This window comes from Canis lupus, chromosome 3, assembly GCF_048164855.1.
Source record: "Canis lupus baileyi chromosome 3, mCanLup2.hap1, whole genome shotgun sequence".
In the NCBI taxonomy this organism is placed as follows: domain Eukaryota; kingdom Metazoa; phylum Chordata; class Mammalia; order Carnivora; family Canidae; genus Canis; species Canis lupus.
In genome coordinates this window covers 37,977,463-38,000,251 of record NC_132840.1, presented here as the reverse complement: position 1 = coordinate 38,000,251, position 22,789 = coordinate 37,977,463, and the positions used below count along the sequence as shown (strand labels likewise).

The 22,789-nt window shown below is 44.1% G+C and overlaps 1 long non-coding RNA gene across 1 annotated transcript; it reads left to right on the top strand.

The window, feature by feature from the left end:
- Positions 1 to 3,352: 3,352 nt before the first annotated feature.
- Positions 3,353 to 20,906, top strand: LOC140624719 (uncharacterized). Its single transcript, XR_012024201.1, has 4 exons — positions 3,353 to 3,821; positions 16,313 to 16,430; positions 18,520 to 18,595; positions 18,942 to 20,906. It is a non-coding gene; the product is annotated as an uncharacterized lncRNA (long non-coding RNA).
- Positions 20,907 to 22,789: the final 1,883 nt, after the last annotated feature.

The following is a 22,789-nucleotide window of genomic DNA, read 5'->3' as shown; positions in this document are numbered from 1 at the left end:
TGATCAACTTGCTAGAGAAATGTACAAAGGATTCATTCACACCAAGACAGAAATAAGCATAAAAAGCTTAAGTGAAAAATTAGAAATAACTTACATGCTCCACAATAGAGGAATGGTTAAATAAAACATAGTATATTAAGCAATGGAAATACTAATTAAGCAATGAGAGTACCTATTTCAGTAATATATTTGCTAGGATAGCATAATATGTCTTGTGTTAGAAAAGACTGTGTGTGTGTGTGTGTGTGTGTGTGTGTGTGTGTAGGTATTCACTCATAGGAAAAGATTGGAATGAGGTGTTCCCAAGAAATTAATATGAGTAACCTTTTAGGTGGTATTATTATTCATTTTTTTCCTTTCATTTTCTTTTCTTTCCTTTCTATACCTATCTGTACTTCTTATTTTTCTATAACAAGGGTAAATCATTTGTACAATTAAAAAAGTAAATAAATATGCAAGTTAAGCTAAGGAAAAGTTTTTCCAAAAGGGGCAATGAATGTAGACATGCATTACCAGAGAGTAAAATACATTATAAAGCTGTAAATATGCAGTTGGGCGCCTGCCTTTGGCCCAGGGCACGATCCTGGAGACCCGGGATCGAATCCCACGTCGGGCTCCCGGTGCATGGAGCCTGCTTCTCCCTCTGCCTGTGTCTCTGCCTCTCTCTCTTTCTCTCTCTGTGACTATCATAAATAAATAAAAATTTAAAAAAAATAAAATAAAGCTGTAAATATTATAACAACTAGGGTTGGGAAATACTAGACTGACAAGTCAGTGGAAGAGAATAAAGTAAAATATAAGATTTGGATACCTAAATAATTTATTATCTCTCTTTACATGAGAAGGCTTTTCTAGAAATCATATAAAACTATTGTATGGCCCTCTAAAATGCTACATACGCAGCCAGTAGATCATTGACAAAGTAGGGGGAAATATTTCTAATATATATGACAAATAATCAGGACTAGTCTTCTTAATAGATAAAGGGTTCTTATAACTCAATAGAAAAATTGTCAGAAAACATAAACAACTATTCAAAAAAGGGGCAGGGGTTAACGGGCAAGAGAATGAATCCTAGCTTTGGTAACATTTAGAAAGGGGGCACTGTTTTTTTGCCACGGTCCATCCTGATCATCAGAGTTTTTATGTAACTCTCAAGGTAGAAATTCAAATCAAACTAGAACAGGAACAATCTCATGAGTCACATCTGACCACTGAGGTTCATCAGCAGCTTAGTGAGAGAGGGATCAGAAATGAATACCAGTAAACTAGCGTGCACAATTCACAGTTTGGGGAGGTTTTTTGGCATGCAATTAGGCTTAAGCTAACTGCAGAATGAAGCAAAGAGGGAAAGGAAGTGACATGGCATCAAGAATGAAAAGGTGTAGCTAAAGGGGCTTAAATCCCAGCTCTTCCTCTGACTGTGTGTATCCTCAGGCACCTCACTAAATTTTCATTTCCTCATCTGTAAAATGGATTCAAGGAATCCTCTCCACAGTGGTTTTCTGTGGTAAAAATAAGATCTCCTTTGTAAAGCATGTAGCATCACTTAGTGAGTGCTCCATACATAGTAACTATTATGACATCCCCAGAATTATTGTTATCACCCATGTGAGGGCAGGAACAGGGACAGGAGCTGCATCTCCCTCTCCTCACCCCAGTACTGAGCCTATAGAGCAGAGCCCTATAATGACTGGGTTGGGGAGGGCAGCACAGCACTGTGGCTGCATGGATAGAGTGTGGCTTTATCTCATATCCAGAGCCCTGTGCCAGGGTTGACTCCCACAGATGGGGAACCTCTCAGGACCTCTGATTCCTCATGCAGAGAGACCATTGGCGGTGCAAGCTGGAGAGATCAAACTAAAGGGGTAAGCCTTTGGGGACATACTCTCTGAGCTGTAAAGCTGTCAGCCTCAGCCCTGCCTTCTCTCGCTCTCGGATGTCAGTCCTTGAAGCAAGTCTATGCAGCAAAGTTTACCTCTAAGTCACTTCAGGAGCCTCATCATCCCATCCAGCAGGATTTAGAAGATGTTGCCAGACCAGGAATCTGCTAATTAGCCAGGATCAAGCAGTTCCTAGCCTCGTCCAGGACATTAAGATCCAGCTGATTGGAAAACTCTGGGAGACCCTAGAATATCCCCTTAATGGCCATCATTACCCAAACACATGCCACATAGCCCTCTTTCCTGCACCTGCACTGCCAACCAGACCATGACCTGACATCCCGGGACCGACCAATAGCCGACATTTATGGAAGGGTGTCTGTGTTCTGAGCCTAATGCTAAGTGTCTTACCTGCATTGTTTCAATGAATCCTCGCAGATCTAGGAGATAAGTATTCTCACATCTTACCTACGGATCAGGAAATGGAGGTTTACAGAAGTTTTAAGCACAGAAATTAATTAATTGAGGGTTATAGGTCAGGGCCTCAAAGCCAAGTCTGTCTGACTATGAACTCATTATGCTGCTTCTCTAGGAATTATTTTGCAAACGTCCCCAAGAAGAGAAGGGACCCACCCAAGATCACACAGCTAGTAGGTACCAAAACTAGGATTCAAATCTATAGCTCTCCAATTCCAAAGCCATGCCCTCCCCATGACACCATGCTGTGCTCCCTGGTCCAGCCTCTAAAGTATCCCTTCCCTGAGCCTAGAGCCTGCTTTTGTCCCAACTCATTGGTTGATGGCCTGGAACCATGCCTGACATTTCTCATCTCCTTTCCCTGGGGGCTGTTTCTAGAGTCTGTTCTTGTCAATGGGACACCTGCTGTGCATGGACAGATCTTGCCCAAAGGTGACAAATCCCGGCTGGGTTCCAGAGAATGCAAAGAGAGAGTTCCCACTGCTGGTGCCACATCTACTTTTGAGAATGAGAAGCTAACTAACCTATCCTCTTGGTTGCTACATTGGGTCTTCAAAGTTACCCTGCTCCTAAGCTGACTTGGAAGAGGCCAAGACATCAGTGCCCCATCCCACCTTCTCCCACTTCCTCATCCTACTGCTCAGGTAGGCATGTTAAGAACCCATAATGCCTTGTACTCAAGACCCATGACAACCGTGCGCTGCTACTTTTTACTATGTTTGTTCATTTCCAGTTGTAAAAGCAACAGGCTCATTGTGTTATTTCCCACTGCTGTGACAAACCCGCCTCTCCGCAGCAGTGCTGTGGGAGCATAAAGGGAGTCAGAGTTGCAGATGAAGTATTACAACTGGCCTAAGTACAAATTAAAATTCCCCCAAGGTGTTCAAAGGATGCCACAACCGGATCAGTTTGCACATAAAGGCTCCCATTCAAATGGAGGGGTTCAATAGAGGAAGAGGCAGACTAAGAAAGAGAATATTTAAACACTTCCAATCATTTTCTCAGAAAGGCTTTCCACATCTCGTTGGAGGAGCGAGTCATCTTCCTGTGTGAAGTGTTCTAACTCACTTCCGGTGAGTAATGAAAGGGGCATTCAGGCCTGGACGCAGCCACCGTGCACGAGGTGGAGCCCACGGCGCTGCAACTTCCCCTTCAGAAAACAGAGGTGCCGCCTCTTGGGCCCCGTAGCTCGCAGGCCACCAAACAGCGGGGTTCCTGAGGGGCTTCTGCCCACAGCCTGCGCCAGCTCTCCGTCCAGTGTATCCGTGATGTCTGTGACTCACAGGGAGCTCACGCCGGAAGCCGTTTGCCGGTGCAGGCTCTGCTGCCTGAAATTCTCCAGCCCCAAGGCAGGTCTGTGGTACTGGCAGGCGGCAGGCGTGCACCAGAAAGCAGCAAGGATCCAGCCTTACCTCGGACTGCAGCAGCATAAAGAGCAAAAATCCAAACCAGCACAAGCAGGTGGGTGTGACGCATGGGCTCGTCTGTGCAGTAGGCTGGAAACCACACATGGTAGGTATGGTGGAGAGTGCAAATGCGTGCCCTACGTGCAGAAAGCTATGTGTTATCTAGGTCAAACGTGGCCCTTCCGAAGAGAAAAGATAGGAAAAGAACCCATTGCTCCGAAAACAAATCAAGCAGGACAATGAGAGACTTGGTGTGTCCGAAACCCCCATCCTACCTCTAAGTTGGACTAATCAGAAGGCCTTCAAATGATCCCCACAGACACAGCCTGCAAGGGGGGTGTTGGAGGTGTTGTCTCTTCTCCTTTACACAAACCGAACTTCAGAGAGGTTGAGCTGCCACAGACCACACCAGTAGTCAGTGGTCCAGTGGCATTTGAACCCACATCTCTCAGACTTCCGCACTCTTAGCTTCTTCAGAATTCATTTCCTTCTGATAGAAATTTTTTGAAACCACCTGTGGGCACTGCCATAGCTTGGAGCCAGACACACTCATGACACGGTGTTGAATGGAAGGGGGAAAAAAAGGAGAAAGAGGGCAGAAGTTCTAGATGTGTTGCTAACTATGTGACCCTGTCACCAATAACTTTAGTCACCTTAATGTTTAACTCTGTGATTGCCTTGAGAAGTTGTTCAGGGGAGGTTCTATGATGCCATCTCCCATATAGACCCTTAAAAATTAGAGTTTTCTCATTCATTCATCCTTTGTTTATTTATTCCACCACTCAGTAAACATGCATTGATTACTCAGTAACAAGCATTGGAGCAAAGGGATGAATAAGGCCCAGTCCCTGCCATCAAGGTAGTCATGGTCTGGTGGAGAAGAAAGGCCTCCAAAGGGAGTCATCCTGCAGTAAGATTGATGGGCGTCACAGGGAGAAAACGTTACAGCAGTAGGAACAGAACAACTAATTCTGCCCAAAGGGCTGGGGGAAATTACAGAGAAGGTGACAGTTGATCCAGGCTTTGAAGAACAAGTCATGATTAGCTAGGATGGGTGTGCTTCATGTCCTGTCCTGTCTAGGCACAGTCTGTGCCTTCACCCCAGGTGACGTGGACACCGCCATCTTGAATAAACAAGCAAACACATGGAAGGATGGTGTAGGGGTAGGAGAATCAGGCAGTCCTGGGTTGGAACTGGAGCCCTGCCACTTACTAGCTCTGCCCTAAGTCTAAGTCTCTATCATGGCAAACTTTTGAAGTGCTTCTCCTTTTTTCTTTTTTTGGCAGCTTTAAAAAAGAATCCTTTTCCGAACCTCCTTCTTCTCAATTGAAGGCCCTTCTACAAACATATGAAGTGCCTACCATTGCCAGGTAGTTGGCAGGTACTGGGTAGGGGAAGAGATGCAGAGGCAAGTGGGACAGTCCTTGTCCCCCTAGGAGCACAAATATTTTGGGAGGCATGGACACTGACAGCCATTCAGTAGACACAGTGGGATGTGCCCCACGGTGGTCCCTTCCAGCAGGACTATGGGGACACAGAGGAGGGGCAGTTAATGCTCAAGGCTCCATCCTCAAGCCATGGCCACTTCCTGAAGCTCCATTTGGGGTCCTCCAGGCTTGCGTGGCACGGTTGGGTGATTTATTGTAACATTTAGAGCTGGAGTGGAATTTTGAGATAATTTTACAAGTGGGAAAACTGAAGCCCAGGAAAGTGGAAAGCATGGGTAGCAAGGGACAGAATCTGATTCAGGACCCAGACCTCTGGGCTTCTGTGTCTTACTAATTTTCAGCAGTGATGAGATATGAATCTTCTGCCTCTTTTTATCCTCCCACCTGCCGCCATTCCCTGTGGTCTCAGTCAGCTGGGTGTAATAAGGCGGGACAGGTACTCGGAATAAATATAACATTTCTCAGTGGGATATTTGAAATTAGGGAAACCATTTTTGGACTCATTTCCAAAAGTTTCTCTAGCGAGGATGTTTATTTTTCGAGCCAAAGTATCAAGGATGAATTTGGTGCAGATGAATGTCTTTGGTGAAAGGTAGTAGATGGAAAACATCCTGGCATAGGGTGTTGGAAGCCCAGCTTCCAAGATCAGCTTTGCCAGTTGGTTGCCTTGGGGCCTCAGGCAGATCACTCTCCTCTCACGGCCTCCAGTGTCCCCTCAGCTGAAAAGATGGCTGAACCCATGAGATCCAAGACCTTGTCTACTGTGGTCTCTCCAGGGCCCACAGCCATGTACACAGTAGGGACTCAACACATGTTTCTTTTACAAGCAAAATACCTTCAAAGTCACCAGCATTCACTGAATAAGAGTCCATGAAATCATTTCCAAAATCTAAAGTTTGTCTCTGTTCATTTTTTCCCCTCTCTCTCAGAAGCATGGTTACCTCCCCACCTCCCCGTCTCTTAGCAACAACATGGAAGGGTTGACTGTTCTGAAGCACTTCTCAAGTTGCGTGACCTGGCAGCTGTGAATTATTCTGTGTACTCTAATATTATCGTTTCAGCATTGCTCCCCCTCCGCTGTCACTCCCCGGGCCTCCTGCTCAAAACCACCCGCTCAGCGCCTCACCTCACTTGTTGCTGAAAACACACCCTGATTCCACCTACCTTCACCCAGCTTGTTTGTTCAATTGTTCAGACACCAGAAAACTGGATGGAGCGATGTATTTTAGCAGGGGCACAAGAGTGCAGTGAGGCAAGGTAAACACTGCAATACTTGCAAATCCCAGATCTGAAACCCATTCAGATGTGAAAACCACATTTTTCTAGAGTCTTCCATTTGTTATTTTGTTGTACAATGGATTAAGCAAACAAACAAAAACTTTAAAACAAACAATAATGACTACCATTAATTGAGCACCTACTATGTGTCAAGCAACTGCACACACTCTTCCCTGCTTTATCTTCTCGAAAGTCCAAGGAGCACCCACTTTTACAAATGAGGGAACTGGAGCACAGAAATGCTGATGAACTTCTCAGGGTCACACAACTGGTGAATAAATGCTGCTGTGGCACTGAATCTGGATCTGCTATCTGATTCTCAAAACTAGGGTTATAAAATTGAGAATAATCTGAAAAATGTTGGCCCGCAAGAATGACCTAGCAAAAAGAGAACAGAATGGCAGTTATAGACCATCCAGTTCTTTCTCCACCCACTTTATTTCAACTCCTAAAACTGAAATAACTTGTTTTCTGTTGCTCCAATATAGAGAGCTGACTAAAAAAGGGCCTACGGAGGAGATGCCTAGCAATTATTAGGCCAAAGAAAGTTCAGGTTAGCCCTGGTAGTTTATAGATGAGAAACTGAAACTCAGAGAGTTGAAGAAGGCCACCCAAGTTCACCCATCTTAGCAGTAAGTAGCAAAGCCAGCCTTATGGCTATCAAATTCTATGCTGTGAGCGGCATCTGAGCACATGTGTGTGAACCCACGGCTCAGAGGCCTAAATGAGATACTATCCCAAAAGTATCTGCCTGGCCTTGCCTTACACATACGTAAGTAGCTGCTGCTGACCCAAATCCTCTTTTGAACCTCAGTCTCTTTGTCAGTAAATGGGGTTGGCGAGGGCTCTCCACTCATACCTTTGTTAAGAAATTCCACTGAGTTCTGAGATGCAGCAGAGCTTTGTAGTCTTTGCTTCCCAAACACGAGCTCTAATCTTTTGGGGCCCTCAGGAAGGGCCTTTCATGTTCCTGCATGATTTCCCAGGTGGGTAACATTAGAATAAGGTTGTAGCCACTGCCCCGGGCTTCTTATGATTATGGATGATTATGAACCAAGAGAAAGAAAAGAAGACAGGAAAAATATTAGAACTTCTGTCCACATGTCTATTTTACCTTCTCGACCTTCTTCCCATCTTGGCACTAGCTTTGACATCACTGAAGCCATTGGCAAGGAAGACTGTTGGTTAGAAGGTCGTAGAGGAATTCGTGCAGGGTGGGCCAGCCTAGTTTAGAAGTCAGGTGCTGCCAGGTAGAGGGCTCAGAACATGGGAGGCAACGGCACCACATATGTCATGAGGCTTGAGGACTGTGGGTTCTCTCCATGTGCCTGAGCCTGGATTGCACACGAGGCAGTGAAAGCCAACAGAGGCCAGGGCGATTCCATTCTTGGTTCACCAGAGTTCCTATCACCTCCTCTTTCCTCTCTACCCTCTCTCGAGGCCCTCTTTGCAAGATGAAAACAAATCCTGACCTCGTGTCTTTGATCTTGCTTCCTCTAGACTCCAGATAGTCACCTTCTTTCTTACGGGTGACACCACCCCAAGTAGTGAGTTATGGGGGAGCAGGTCAAGGAAGTAGAGCCAGGTGGTGCAGAGAAATACTGCAACGAGTCTGCCTGGGGGAGGATGGAAAGAGAAGGAAAGGTACTAGGGGGACAGCTGGGTTTAAGCTGGTCACACGCACGTGTATGTGTGTATGCGTGTGTTGAGACCGAAGCCCAATTACATGCCTTTGGGAAGAAGCCAATAGAAAAGAAAAGGCTGAAAGGACAGGGGCCAAGGCAATAGCACAGGGTTTCTGAGAAGGTGAGAAGGTGGCCCAGAGCTCAGAGGCAGTGATTGGCCTCACTCAGGAGGAGGGACCACTCTTCCATTGTGGTAGGAAGGGAGGAGGGTACCAAGGAGCAGAGGTAAGAGCACCAGTGTGCCCACTCTGGCAGACATGCCAGCAACCAGAGGTCAGTACTGTCTCTCCTTCTTCTGCGCACAGCTATGGCCTCTCGCCAAGTGCTGTCTCCAGCCTCTGTGTCTGTGAATTGCCATCCTTACCACAACCTGCAAGGCAGGCATTTCTAAAACCCCCATTTTATAGATTGCCCCACTGAATCTCAGAAAGCATGTGAAATTACCAAAGGTTGCACAACCAATATTATTAATGAAAATAGTGCTGACACAAATACAGCTCTTAGTCTGTGTCAGTCTTTATTCTGAGTACCTTTCTTCATTAACCTATTGAACCCTATGAGGTAGGTGCTATTACTCTCCTGACTTTACAGATGAAGAAACTAAGAAACTGGATGATTAGATTATTTGCCTAAGGACAAACACTTTTAAAAGCACTTGAACCCAGGGACACTTGGGTGGCTTAGTGGTTGAGCGTATGCCTTTGGCTTAGGTTGTGATCCTGGGGTCCTGGGATGAGTCCTGTATCTGGCTCCCTGCATGGAGCCTGCTTCTCCCTCTGCCTGTGTCTCTGTGTCTCTCATGAATAAATAAATAAGATCTTAAAAAAAAAAAAAGCACTTGATACCAGACTGTCTGCCTCCCAGGTTAGTATTTGGAACACTTCTGTCATTTTGGTCGTAGGAAACAAAGTGACACAGATCAAACTCATTTGTCTGATTCTAAGGGCCATACTTTGCTCACATGTCAAGGGATGAGGCTGCATAAAGGCAAATCAGCTTTGAGAGTTGAATGCTCTGTACCACGATCTAGTTAGGATGTCTAAGAACAAGTAATCAGTATCCCCAAAAGGCTTCCTTCTCCTTTGCTAAAACTAGTGGCAGGGCTCTCCTAAGTTCCCTAACAGCTGGGGTGTCTCTATAGTGGGGGCGAGCAGGTGGGGAAAAGTTAAAACATGGTACAAATTTAACTGATCAACAGCATCTGTCACATACACTCAAAGTGAGAAGTCTTCATTTCTTCAGGAAGTCATTTATGGTTCAGTAGTGCTGGTGGTCATGCCAGCATGAGACTCATGGGAGAGAAAGCCCATGGCTCTTGCTCTCTAAGGAGCTTAGACACTGGGACTTGGAACAACCTCTTTTTTTTTTTTAAGATTGTATTTATTTATTCATGACAGACACACAGAGAGAGAGGCAGAGACAGACAGAGGGAGAAGCAGGCTCCATGCAGGGACCCTGACGTGGGACTCAATCCCGGGTCTCCAGGATCACACCCCCGGCTGAAGGTGGCACTAAACCGCTGGGCCACCGGGACTGCCCTGGAACAACCTCTTAAGCGGACAAGTCCCTCTTGGTGTGTGGCAATGTCGTCCAAAGGGTGTTGGAAACAGAGGGGGATGCTGTGTCTGCCCAGGGAAGGAACTGAGGCACAAGTTTGACAGAGGAACCATCACTTTTAAGGAAAGAAGTTTGCCAGAAGAACAAGGGAAGTGAGGGCATGTGACTCAGGCTGAGAGGACACAGGTGCCAAGTCAGAAAAGCATGGAGAATATGTCACATTCTGTGGAAGTGTTGTTCAGTATGACTGCCCCAGAGATGCCAGCTGTGGGAGTGGGTGGGTGATGCAGCTGGAGAGGTAGGCAGGGGCCAGGTCCTGTTGCCATGGGTGCTGTACGCCATACACCTCAATGTAACCTCTAATCCTCGGGCACTGAGCGGGGCACTCGATGGGGTGAGCACTGGGTGTTATTCTATATGTTGGCAAATTGAACACCAATAAAAAATAAATTTATATAAAAAATAAAAATAAAAAATAAAAGAACAAAAATAAAAATGCAAAAATAAATGTTCTTTGCAAGAACAAAGAAAAAATAATAAAATAATAATAATAATAATAAACCTCTAATCCTTCCTACCACCCTGGGCAGCTGTGCTATGACTGCAGGTTTCCCCCAGCCAATAATGCTCCCAGATAGTTCAAAGCTCTGGTGGCTTGCTGCTGTGGTCCTGAGTGTAGTTCCCAGGAGAGGGGCTTGGTGCCCCTCTGGCTGTTAGGGCTGCAAAACCAATGCTGAATGCTATTTTTGCTTTTTGTCTTCCCCCCCCCCCCCCATAAAAGTGAAAAATTCCTCTTTGGGTTTCTTTCAGTTAGCAGAAACAAGTACTAATGTAGGTCTTTCATGAAGGCAAGGTGGTGTAACACGAACTTTGGAAAAGCAAGGGATGCCTGTATTTCTAATTTACAGATAAGAAAACAGAGGCTCATAAGAATTAGCATGCCAGAGCTGATAAGATGCAGATCCAAGGTTTGAACTCAGGCTGGCCCGAGGCCAGAGCCTACACTCTTTCCACTCCACCACAATGAGTGCCTCAACTAGGCCTCTAAAGCTATCGCTCCCTATTATGTAACCAAAAAAATAAAAAATAAATAAATAAAAAGCCTTTCTTTCTATGGTGGCAGTGGCGATGTCTTCCAGAAACTAAGATTTGCTCCCTTTATAAATGAGGGGTCAGTGCATTTTTTCCCCCTGCTCATTAGAAAGGCCTGCTTCCTACCAGAATGAATAATGAGGTTGTAGCTGTCTGCATTCAGCCATAGGAAGACGCATAATTGTATTTCTTCCATGATGGAAGAACCAGCTGTGGCACTAATAAAAATGACTGCTTTTCAATTCTTTCAACAGAGTAAATAAAACTCCCTTGTGATGAACAGCAAATTGGTTTCCTACAGAGTTGTCACATCTGAAAGGGTGCAATGAGGGGGTTGGGAGAGAAGGTGGGGTGAGAGCTTAGCCAGTGGTTCTACTCAAGCAGCGTGCTTTCTCCAAGTATGCAATCCTAAGGTGCTCTAGGGAGGAGAGATATTTTTAACTCCTTTCAGGAAATTCCCAAGTCTGGCAAAATAATACACCAGTATCCTGGCATATCCCGGTGGAAAGGGGGTCTCACTTATTAACAACAGCAGTCCATGAGCCTTCCAAATTTGGGGCACCAATTCTTTTCCAATTTACGTATTCCACAGATATGTATTCAGTGCTGGCTAGTGGTTTATTCATTAATTGACTATTTATCGAGTGTCTACTATGTTCCGACACAGAGCTGTGCCTTGGGGAAGGGGCTCACAGTCTAACAGAGTGAGACACACGGTTTGTTACAATTCCTGCGGTAAGTCCTATAGACTGGAAATAAAAGCTGAGAATGTTTATAGTCTTTTCATTGTTTTGACAAATAGGATAGAAAAGCTGTTTTGGGGATCCTTGGGTGGCGCAGCAGTTTGGCGCCTGCCTTTGGCCCAGGGCGCGATCCTGAAGACCCGGGATCGAATCCCACGTCGGGCTCCCGGTGCATGGAGCCTGCTTCTCCCTCTGCCTGTGTCTCTGCGCCTCTCTCTCTCTCTGTGACTATCATAAATAAATAAAAATTTAAAAAAAAAAGTAAAAAAAAAAAAGAAAAGCTGTTTTGCCCATAGCTTTAAGCCAAAGAGTTACAAACCAAGTCTAATAAAAGAGTAAAGATAATGTAGTTGGAAACAATAACAGAGGGAGACGTGATTCTGAAATTTGCAAAAGATTGGTGGATAAGACAGGATTCCCATAGGAAACAGGTGGATGTCCAAATTAGGAGAGTTCGAGGAGAGTTTACTTACAAAGGAATCCTTTGTGTGCAAGGATGTGGGCAGGATGTAGGGGACCCCTGAGGCTGTGCAAGAACCCGGGAGTAGAAGAAGTGGTGCTGTTAGCACCGCAGATCCAAAAGAACAGGGAAGGACATTGGCTACAGGAACCTGGAAGGGAAGAGTTGTATAGGGAAGATCACCTTGAAAAGTGTAGTGATGGATAACTGAGGATCATAGCCAGGGTGACCACACAGAAGGTGTCAGAGAAATAAATTGCTAATCTCACTGTCCTCTGCCCCAAGATTTTTTCCATCTTGGGGTCAAGGAAGTCTTCCTGTAGTGGAGATAGTATCTGAGCTAGATCTTGACAGACGAATGGAAGTTTGCTAGTTGATGAAGCAAGGGGAAAAGTCTCTAGGCAGAAAAAATAGAGCAAAAGCAAGAAGGTGGGAGGTGTACAGAAAACAAATCCTGAGAGACCTTTTTGATAGGCTTAGAAGTTTGACTTTTGTAACCTGGGCACTGGTCAGCCATTGAATGATTTCTAAGCAGGTGAATCTCATGACCATATGTGCAATTATGAAAATCTTGTTGGCTGAAGCATGAGAGATGGGTGAGAGAGGGGTGCAGCTCGGAGAAGAGACAGGCTGGTGCAGTAAGTAGCAGATAAAGAAGGGAGCCGCAGTCTTGGAGATGGAGAGAAGGGAAGATTTTGAAATAGTTGAAAGAAGTAGAAATGGGGCAGCCCAGGTGGCCCAGCGGTTTAGTGCCACCTTCGGCCCGGGGTGTGACCCTGGAGACCTGGGATCGAATCCCACGTCGGGCTCCCTGTGTGGAGCCTGCTTCTCCCTCTGCCTGTGTCTCTGTCTCTCTCTGTGTGTGTCTCTCATGAATAAATAAATAAAATCTTAAAAAAAAAAAAAAGAAGTAGAAATGATGGTTGATTGAATGGGAGAAGGGTGTGCAGGGGAGGCAGGCAGCCAGGCTGATTCTCAGCATTCCGGCTAGGGTGTCAGTGGACCACACCATTTGCCAGGACTTGGAAAGGAAAGAGGTAGCATAGGTTTGAGGAACAAAACTGAGATGGCTTTGTTCTGAGGCAGACTGAGTTCCCCATGCCTGCAGGACCTCTAGGTGGAGATGCCCACTGTGACTTGGGTAAGACTCTCAAGTTCAGAGCTGGACTGAGAGAGAGGTACAGGACACTGGAGCCCACTGGAGGTTAAGACACGGTAGCACACAGGAAGAGCACAGACAGAGGGAGGGGACTCACTGGCTGGGCCACCTCCATGCCCTCATTGCAGGATAAAAATGGGAGAGCCTCCTTCGCTGGGTTGTTGTGAGCAGTTGACAGAAGAGACACATGTGAAAGTGCCTGGTGCATAGCAGATCCTAAAAATACTTGCAGAAATAGAGAATAGGTACAAAATGCTAAGAAACTTGGTTTTATGCTGTGTTCAGAAAAGAAAGAGCAGCTGCTTTACAACAAACACCACAGTACTATCTCCCTGCCTATTTCCTTACACATCTGTCTCTTCTTGGTCCTTGGGCTGAAAGGGGATGGGAATTAGATCCCGGACGGACTTGTCTGTGTTTCACATTCCCTTACATATTTGAAAAACAATTAGCACATAATAGGTGTCCACTAAACATATAGATATGGCTAATTGATTGTCTGGTGGGGGAAAAAATGAGAAAAACCCCAAGCTATAGATAGTCCCAATTACCCTAGTACTTCTCTAAAACTCACAAACCGCTCACTCTCTGGGTCCTGTCCGTCTCCCACTGGAGAGACATGATTAATGTCCTTTCCCTGTTTGAGAGTGGTGGTCCAAAGATTAATGAAGCCAGAATCCCTTGGAGATAACTTGAGTAAGAAATGGGCCGTATTGTTGTCTCACTTTAATTAATTTGAAAATTATCCTATATTGTTCAAATGGCAACTGACTCATCAAAAGTGGGTGTTTGGAAGTGATAGATGGAAAGTCTGAGGATTTTCTCATTAATTAATTTGGCTGTGAAAATAAGCACTGGTCCACAATCCCCAGTGAAATCAAAACAGACCAAGAGGTAACCAAAGAAATCGGACTAGTGGGGAATGGTATAAGTTCTCCCCTCAGGCATAGACTCAGACTTTTAGCAGCCACGTAATAATTTTATATAGGTGACATGTACTATGTGATTTTCTGTGTTTTCCCAATTTTCTACAATGGGTACATGGTATCTTACAATAAAAAGTTAATTTTTAAAAAGTAAAATAAAAATATTTGTCATACATACATACCATATAGAATAAATACAGCACGTACAATTAGTACAATAATATAGAGTAAATTCTATATTTTTCTCTTTATCTATGTCTTGAGACTTTAATTAGTATTCCATAATATTATTTGCCCCCTTATTCCATTACTGCGTGAACCAGGGGCCTTCACTTGTAAGCAACAGAAACTGCATCTGGCTAATTAATAGATGCCAGGAAGGAGTTTTTTGGAAAATACAAGAGAATTCAAAATTTCAAAAGGAATGTGGGGAAATAGATTTAGAAAGACAGGAAGAGGAAGCGAGCTGCTCCAGGGGTTTTGCAGGAACTACACACCGGCTTGTCCAAGAGCCCCTGTGACGACCAGTGGCTCAAACCACTCACATGCTCGATTAGGAAGGGAAGTTCTGGACAGCTCAGTGAGGGCCATGTTTCTGCCACGCGAAGGGGGAATAGGGCACCTTGCTAAGTGTCCTGACCAGACTGTACCCAAAGGATGATTTACCCAAGCGAACTTTAATCCTAGCCCCATGGAGGTAGTATGGATGTTGGACAAACAAAAACAATAGATGCCCATCCCATGAAGTAATTGTTTCCCCTTCACCCAGAGTCTTTTTAGGTATAATTTCCATACAAGCAATAACGTTCAAATCAACCACTGATCCATTGCCGAACAGCTCTGACAGGTAATTATTCCCTGAGTGTGGATTCCACTTCTGTCTCCCTATATCAAAAGAGGGGTCAGACTGGCAGTTGGACTGGAAACAACTGGAACAGTTAGAGGATCAGTTGAGAAAGCTGGGGTGGGGAAGCTTGGCGGTGAGGAGACGACTCAGGTGAATGAGCTGTCATCACCACATTTCCAAAGGGCTGTCTGCTGCGTAGCAAAAGAATGAGTTCTAAAACAATCAACAGAGGCTCCAGGGAGGTAAGAATTGTCTCAACAAGCTGTAGAATTAAAACGGCCCCACTCTGGAAAGTAGGAAGCCCCCATTTCAAGGGGTTAGCAATTAGGAATTCCAGCGTGGGGTGGGCTTGGGTTATTTGATCGTTAAAGGATTCTTTGAACCCTGATAGTCTATGGTCCTTTCTTATTTGCAAACCTACTAAGTGTTGAGCTGAAGGGCTCCTTGACTTTCAGTTACTCAGTCACATGCATACCTCAGGGCTCAGCTTCTCCTTTTTACTTGGTTTGCCAGCAAACCTGTATTTGTGGAAGAGTTCACCAGGCCACTACTCGCTCCTGCGAGAGGATGTTGGGATTTCCTCAGCTGAGCATGACAAGCAGAGACAGAGGAAAGGAACAAGAGACAGGTTCAGAGTAAGAACTCTAGAATTTAAACCTCAGCTTTGCCTACATACTTGGGACCTTAGGCAAGTCAATGGGCTTTGCAATTCTCATTTTATCCATACGTAAAGAGTGGATGATGAGAAGAGTAAAAGTAGCAATAACCTGCTTTACAGAGTTAATTTTTAAAAAAATGTAACTTGGCTTTTATCGAGTCTTAATGGTGTGTTAGATTATTTACATGGATTATTTGTTTCATTCATTGACTCATCCTGCCAACAATCCCATGATGTGTAGATTCCATTATTCCCACTTCACAGATAAGAAAACTGAGGTTTAGAGAGTTTAAATCATTTGCCTAAAAGATGGAGCTAAAATTAAAATCAACAGATCTAACCCCTTCAGCTGAGTACTTTATAATGCCAGACCACTGCTGTCACATGGGTGAGCACATATCATACTGGACTTAATAGACAATCTGGAACATGATAGGGACTCAGTAAATATTAACTTTCTGCTCATCATCCTTCTGATTTAATCTTCTAAAAATTCTAGTTAAAATTCATCTTTAAATGTTGTGCCCCTATGCTGCCTCAATCCTCCACCTGGTCACAAAATGGATGCAGGAGCTTCAAGTGTCAAATCAAGATACCACACACAGCACCTTTATTGTTCTTTTGCAGGAGCAAAGAAAAGCTTTTCCTAGAAAACTCCTCTCACATCTTATCTAACAGATTTGTGTCCACAGTCTCATCCCTAAACCAATCATTGGAAAACAAGGATGATTGAATAACCCCAAGGCCAACCAGTCCTACCCCTGGAGCTGGTCCAAAATCAGCCTCTTCTTGGAGAGTAAAGGGATGCAGGTAGGTTACCAGCTCTCCCCTCTACAGCCCTGTTATTCTGTTAAGAAAAAGAAGGCTCAGAGGGGTTTAATTAATCTATCCAAGGGCAAGGGCAGGGCTGGGAGGAAAGTGTATACCTAGGGTGGTTCTTTGGTAAGGAAGAGAGTTGGAGCTGTGGCAGGGTAAGGAAGGGATTTAGGACAGTGGTCCTGACCTGTGCTGCACCCTGGAGTGACACAAGCCACTTTAAACAGCACCGGTGACTGGATCCCAGCCCTAGGGATTCTGACTTGCTTGGTCTGGGAGGTGGTCTAGATATCAAGATTTGTAAAAGCACCCAGGACATTTTAATATGCAGCCAAGGTGACAGCCACTGATTTAGGAAAAGCACTAATGGAGCATAGAGGGCTTGAGGCCCAAAGGTATAGAGTAGAGTCTGCACTAAGTAACAGAGATCCTGTCTCTCTTGTTTCTCCTCAATAATTGCTTCCATTTACTGAGGACTCCCCCCATTTCAGGCATGGCTGCACCCCCAGTACTTGCCATCTAGTAGGCAGACAGTAATTGAAGGGATCACAGACGCTTTACTCATAGAATGAATAATTTTCATGCAACCTCCGCAAAGTAATAGTGCTTCCATTTTACAGATGAGGAAAAAAAGGCCCAGGCATTTTGAGGAACTAAGTCTTTTTAACTCTGCTCTCCAAGTCCTGTCCCATCTGCAGAAGAGATCAGGAGTCTGAGAAGCAAAACTGAGACTCTCCTCTCTCTTTCTGTTCTCTTCCACTTTGCATCTGACACTGTCTGGAACCTCCTTCTGGTCCCTCCCACCTGCTGGGGAGCACCAGCCTTCTGGGAGTCAAGGGCTGAAGCTTCCTCCCTAAGGCATGGGCCAGCATCAAGACCAATCTTCAGTTTTAAGAAACCCCATGGAAGCCTGATGTCTAACCTGGTCTTGACACCTCCTTGTGGTGTGAACTTGAGTACAGGCCTTCCGGTTTCTGGGCTTCATTTTCCTCACCTGTAGCATGAAGAGGTTGGACTAGAATCTGCAGGTCATAAACTCAAGTACTTTTGTGTCTGGATAGATGATGTAAACCCATGGGGCAGGCTGAATGGAGTCGAGGGAAGGAACAAAACTATGCCCTGTCCAAAAGGGTGGAATTTATTGAACTCCACTAATTGTCATCATGGTGACCTGTGGGCTCAGGGATATGAGAGTTTCTGATTTATTTTCAAAGAAATGCTAAGAAATCTTTATTTTTTTATTCAATCTCCTGCTTAAACTAATGTTCATCTAGTAATATAATTAATAATAATAATAATAATAATAATAATAATAATAATACAGGGGGAAAACCGTGAATGTGGACTGAATGTAGCCCACAGGCTATTTCTTTGTGACTTGTGGGCTAAATGGGCTGTAAGGCTCTAATCACATTCTGTGATTTCTAAATGAGGGGGACTGACCCAATATTAGAAAACACACATTGGCACTTCTGCACTAATTGAAAATTAGGGAAGTTGACCCAAATGGCATCTTTCCTATTTTCATTCCTGGTAGTTTGCTATGCATTTATTTCTGGGGTCCCAGATAAATTGTACCCCCTCCAAAATCTGAGGATCCCATTTGAAAGATCCCCTGCTTTATAGAGAAATAGTGCCCTCTGCTGGAAGAGTAGTGCAGAAAGCGGCCTTTGGGGCTGAGATCCTTTAACACTTGGAAAGAGTGGATTTGTTTGTTTTCACTTGAAATAGATTTCATGAAGAATAATAAATAAAATATAAACGCATATTTATGGATGGCTTGATGTATGTTAGGCATAAACTGGACTTTCATGTATCCATTTGGGAGTAATTACTCTTAATCTACGAAAAGGCCAGGATTCAAGAAAGGAAGAAAACATTTGTTACATCAAGTGACAGCAATCTGGAAAGCACAGACAAGGAGAGGAAATTGGAGTCTAGGTCTCCAGACTGCGTGCTGGAAAGTCAGAGCCTTTATAATAATGTATTGCAAATCTGTGGGTTTTAATAGTTACTTTCACTGCATCCTTTCAATAAATCCTCCCAATAACACTCCAAGGCAGGTATTATTTTCATTTGGCAGATAAGGAAAATGAAGCAAAGTGTCTGAGTGACCAGCTCAAGATTCCTTGGCAATGAAATGATGGAGACAAGCTTAGGTAAGTTGCTTAGCCTCCCTAAGCCTCAGTCCCCCTATTTGTAAGACATGGATGAAAATAGCAGCTATGTTTTCAACAAGGATGGAATGCAAATACATGTGTGAGGCACTTAACACCACACCTGGTACAGAGTGAGCCTGGTACCTAGCATTGGCTAGAACCACTGAAATGGTCAGAGTCCAGGTCTTTCAACTCCTGGTCCTATGCCTTTTCCACTATCTTACTTGGGTCTTGAATGGTCTAAATAGGGACCCCAGTGCTGCTGGAATTTATAACCATGGCCCAAAACCCTAAAAATATAGCCCAGTTGTTTTTTTTTTTTTAACATAAGTGGCTTTGTCTACAGGTATTAAGATCTTGAGCTGCATTATAAAGACAGATTTTTCTAAATGAGGGAAGTTACAGTTCCTGGGACTATTGTGCAGATCGCTGACTCTACATTCAAGTAGGAGCACTGCCACATTGGATGGTATCCAAAAGAAAGTGGTGTGGGATCCAGGAACCACATCAGAGAAGACTTGTTGAAGGAACTGCTGATATTTGGCCTGAAGAAGACAAGACTCGTGGACCATATTCATTCATTCACTCATTCACTTGTTCATTCATTCTACATTTATTAAGTACTTGCTATATGTGACATGCTGCAGATACAGCCAGCAGCCAAACAGACAGAATTTCTGGTCTCATGAACCCAAATCCAGAGAGGATTCACATGCAGTAATAAAGGGTGTCATGCGAAGAATTAGCTTTCTGTTGAGTGAACCAGGACCAGGGCCAGAAGAGGAATATACCTAGGCAGAACTCTTTAGGTGCAGGTGAGGGGGCAGAGATGGCTGGCTCAAATGCATGAACCCCTTGTATTTTAAGTCTAGAAGGCTACTGGGAAGCTATGAGAGGGGATCCAAGAAGGGGCCAGGTTGGGCCAGGGCTTAGCAGCTTTAGTTCCCTTCAAACCAAGGCACTGTGGATGCACCAAGGCTGCAGACCAGGCTGCTCTGGAAAGGCCCTCAGAAGTTGCCACTTAACTGGTGGAAGAGAAAAACAAGGACCTGAAGCTCCTTGGTCTTTGGTTTCCTTTCTTGAGCCTCCATGTTCTCGATGCTTCGGTGATACTATGGCCCTTTCTCTCCCCACCACCGAGAATTCTTTTCAACAGTGTCCCTCCGCAGAGGATAAGGGAATTAGCAGCAAAATATTTTAGAACAGGATTCAGATTTTTCGAAAACCCATTATAAAAAAAAATTCATTTCAATTGTAGCTGATTCTGAAGCAAAACACAAGCAATAAGGCTGAGGAAACAAAAATCACCCTAAGATAATCATGGCTAAGAATATTTCCTTCTATTTTGTCTTTGTTTAGGATTTTGTTTTATTTTTTAAGTACATATGATCACACCAAATTCTGCTTTTTCACTTAGGATTGTTCAAAACAAGTCTGTCGTGAAAATTATGATAAGCTCTTCATTACAATCATATATTGACTTATATAATTATATTATTATTATGTAACATTATATTAAGTAAATAGACCATAGTTTACTTATTCATTGGCCATTCCCAATCTTTGATACTATTTGGTACAACGTAGAAGACCATACATGATACCAGTGTTGGGGAATAAAGGAGGGAATGGTGTGCTGTGGGGAGGAAAGAGGTTAGCACTGGGTGGGGAGTGTATGGTCACTGATTAGAAAAAGAATGGAGCAAGTGACATAGACTTAAAGACCTGTAGATGTTTCCCGGTTAGACCAGTGAGGAAAGCACATTTTCAGTGACTGAGAGGTCCTCTGCAGGGGTCAATGCCAGGTTCCCACTACCAGGGACTAGCTGGGTGACCATGGAAAAGTAACTTCTCTGAGCCTCATTCTCCTACCTGTGTTTCACAGTGTGGCTGAGAGAATTACTTCAAATTGGTAGAGAGGAGGATCAAATTGAGATAACATGTGCAAAGCGCTTCATGCCATGCCTGATTCTCAGCATGCGCCCAACACCGGCCAGCTGTGCCAGATTGTCTTTTGGCAACTCAGGGCCATTTTTGCCCTTCTAAGTTCTCCTTATAACATGGGGGTTGAAAGCCTAGCAACTATGTCTTATAAAATTCCTACTCCCAGAATGTGTTAGTTTACTAGGGCTGTCCAAACAGCCATAACAAAGTACCCCAGGCTGGGTGCTTTAAACAACAGAAATTTAGGGGCACCTGGGTGGCTCAGTGGTTGAGAATCTGCCTCTGCTTAGGGCATGATCCTGGGGTTCTGGGATTGAGTCCCGCATTGGGCTCCCCACAGGCTCCTCTGCCTGTGTCTCTGCCTCTCTCTGTGTCTCTCATGAATAAATAAATAAAATCTTCAAAGAAAAAAAAAAAAGAACAACAGAAATTTATTTCCTCAAAGTCCTGGAAGCTGAAAGACTGAACTCAAGGTATCAGTAGAGTTGGCTTCTTCCAAGGCCTCTGTTCTTGGCTTGTGGATGGCCACCTTCTCACTGTGTCTTCACATGGCCTTCCCTGTGTGTGTGTGTGTGTGTGTGTGTCCTAATGTCTTCTTATAAAAGGACACCAATCATATTGGATTAAATTAGCACCCGTGAGACCTCATTTTATGTTAATTATAATTCCTCTTTAAAGACCCTATCTCCAAATACAGCCACATTCTGAGGTAATGGAAGTTAGGACCTCAGCAAGTGATTTGGATGGGTGTTGGTGTCATAGCTTAGCCTGAAACATAGATTCTGAATTAGAGGCGTAGCTGCAATATTTGAAAGTCAGAAAAGAAGCAAAGCCATTGTCTTAGTCTTTGGCAGATGATAGACACAAGGTTTTTCTAGTGCCTGCAGCTTCTAGGCATCCTCTTGAAAATCACCCACTTTGCTGCTGCAGACAAATTAGGGATATTTTCCTGCAATTCTTGTACTTCCTGCTGCCATGAACACTGGCAGTGGTTTTCCCAACCTTTTTCTCCCAGATCTTCTAACAGAGCTTTGCAAGCATCTAATTTCCTGTGTAAAATGCTTTCCTGTTTGAGATACCTACAGTAGTTTTTGATTCTGACTGAACCCTGAAGACTACAGTAGCTATCATTTTCAGTGGTGTGGGATAGTTGGTGAGTAGAGTTGCAAGAGACCCATTGTAGAAAACAGGGTGGCAAGCCACAAATTAAAAGATCCTGGAAAAATCAAGGATAGGACACTTGGAATTTATCCTATGGTCTAAGACATTATAGACTTCTTGCTAAAACATCCCTAATGGCAGAAAAGAATACAATTTTACTCTAATGGGTTCTGACAGCAGCTGCTACAAGAAAATTCTCTGAAGTGTTCTCAGGTCACCCAAACTTCTTGATCTATAATATATTCATTTGTTTTCATGTAAGGTAACATTTGTAATTATTAGCCATCAAGTAAAGTGAACATTCTAGAGTGATGCTGTTTATCCTACGATTTCGAGCACTGTCTGGACCGCATCACAAACCACAGTTTGAGAAGCAGAGCCCAAGGCAATATGGAAACACTGAATGGTTTTGAGGAACAAAGTAAAATGGCAATTGCTTTTCTGAATGATCTCTGGGCTGCTGTGCAGAGGGTGGAAGGAGACAAGATGTATGCAGGGAGATCTACTAGAAGGCTATCGGAATAATCCAGGTAAAAAATGATGAGACATTGAAGTAAGACTCCGGCAGTGAGAAAGAAAGACAGGAGCCAATACAGGTGACTAAGAGAATTTGAGTGGTCATTTTCATCAGAATAAACAGGTTGAATCAGCAGACCACCAAGATCCATCCCAAGCCAAAGATGTAAGTGTAGGTACAGAGGCATGGGGGAAGGGAGGTGCCAAAGGCTCACAGGGAAATCTCTTGGGTGGTACCACCTACCCGACACCTTGACTCTACCCCTTGGGGGCTGCTGAGAGGGGGCTGGCCAGGGCCAGGGGAGGCAGAGCCTATACTTTGGGCTAGTATTGTGATTTATTTCCTTTTATCTTTATATTATGTGCTTGCCTTTAATCTATCATAAATATTCATGGTTTATTTCACTCAAAGGCCAGCTTCATTCAAAAAAGACTTTTGCTGCTAGGTTGCCAATGAGACAAAATTCTGTACACTTATTTGTTTTAAAGAAGAAGAAATTCTAGATATAAGGAACAGTGATATTTTGACAAAGGTTTCTAGTAATTTCTAATTCTAATTCGATTCTAAGTCTA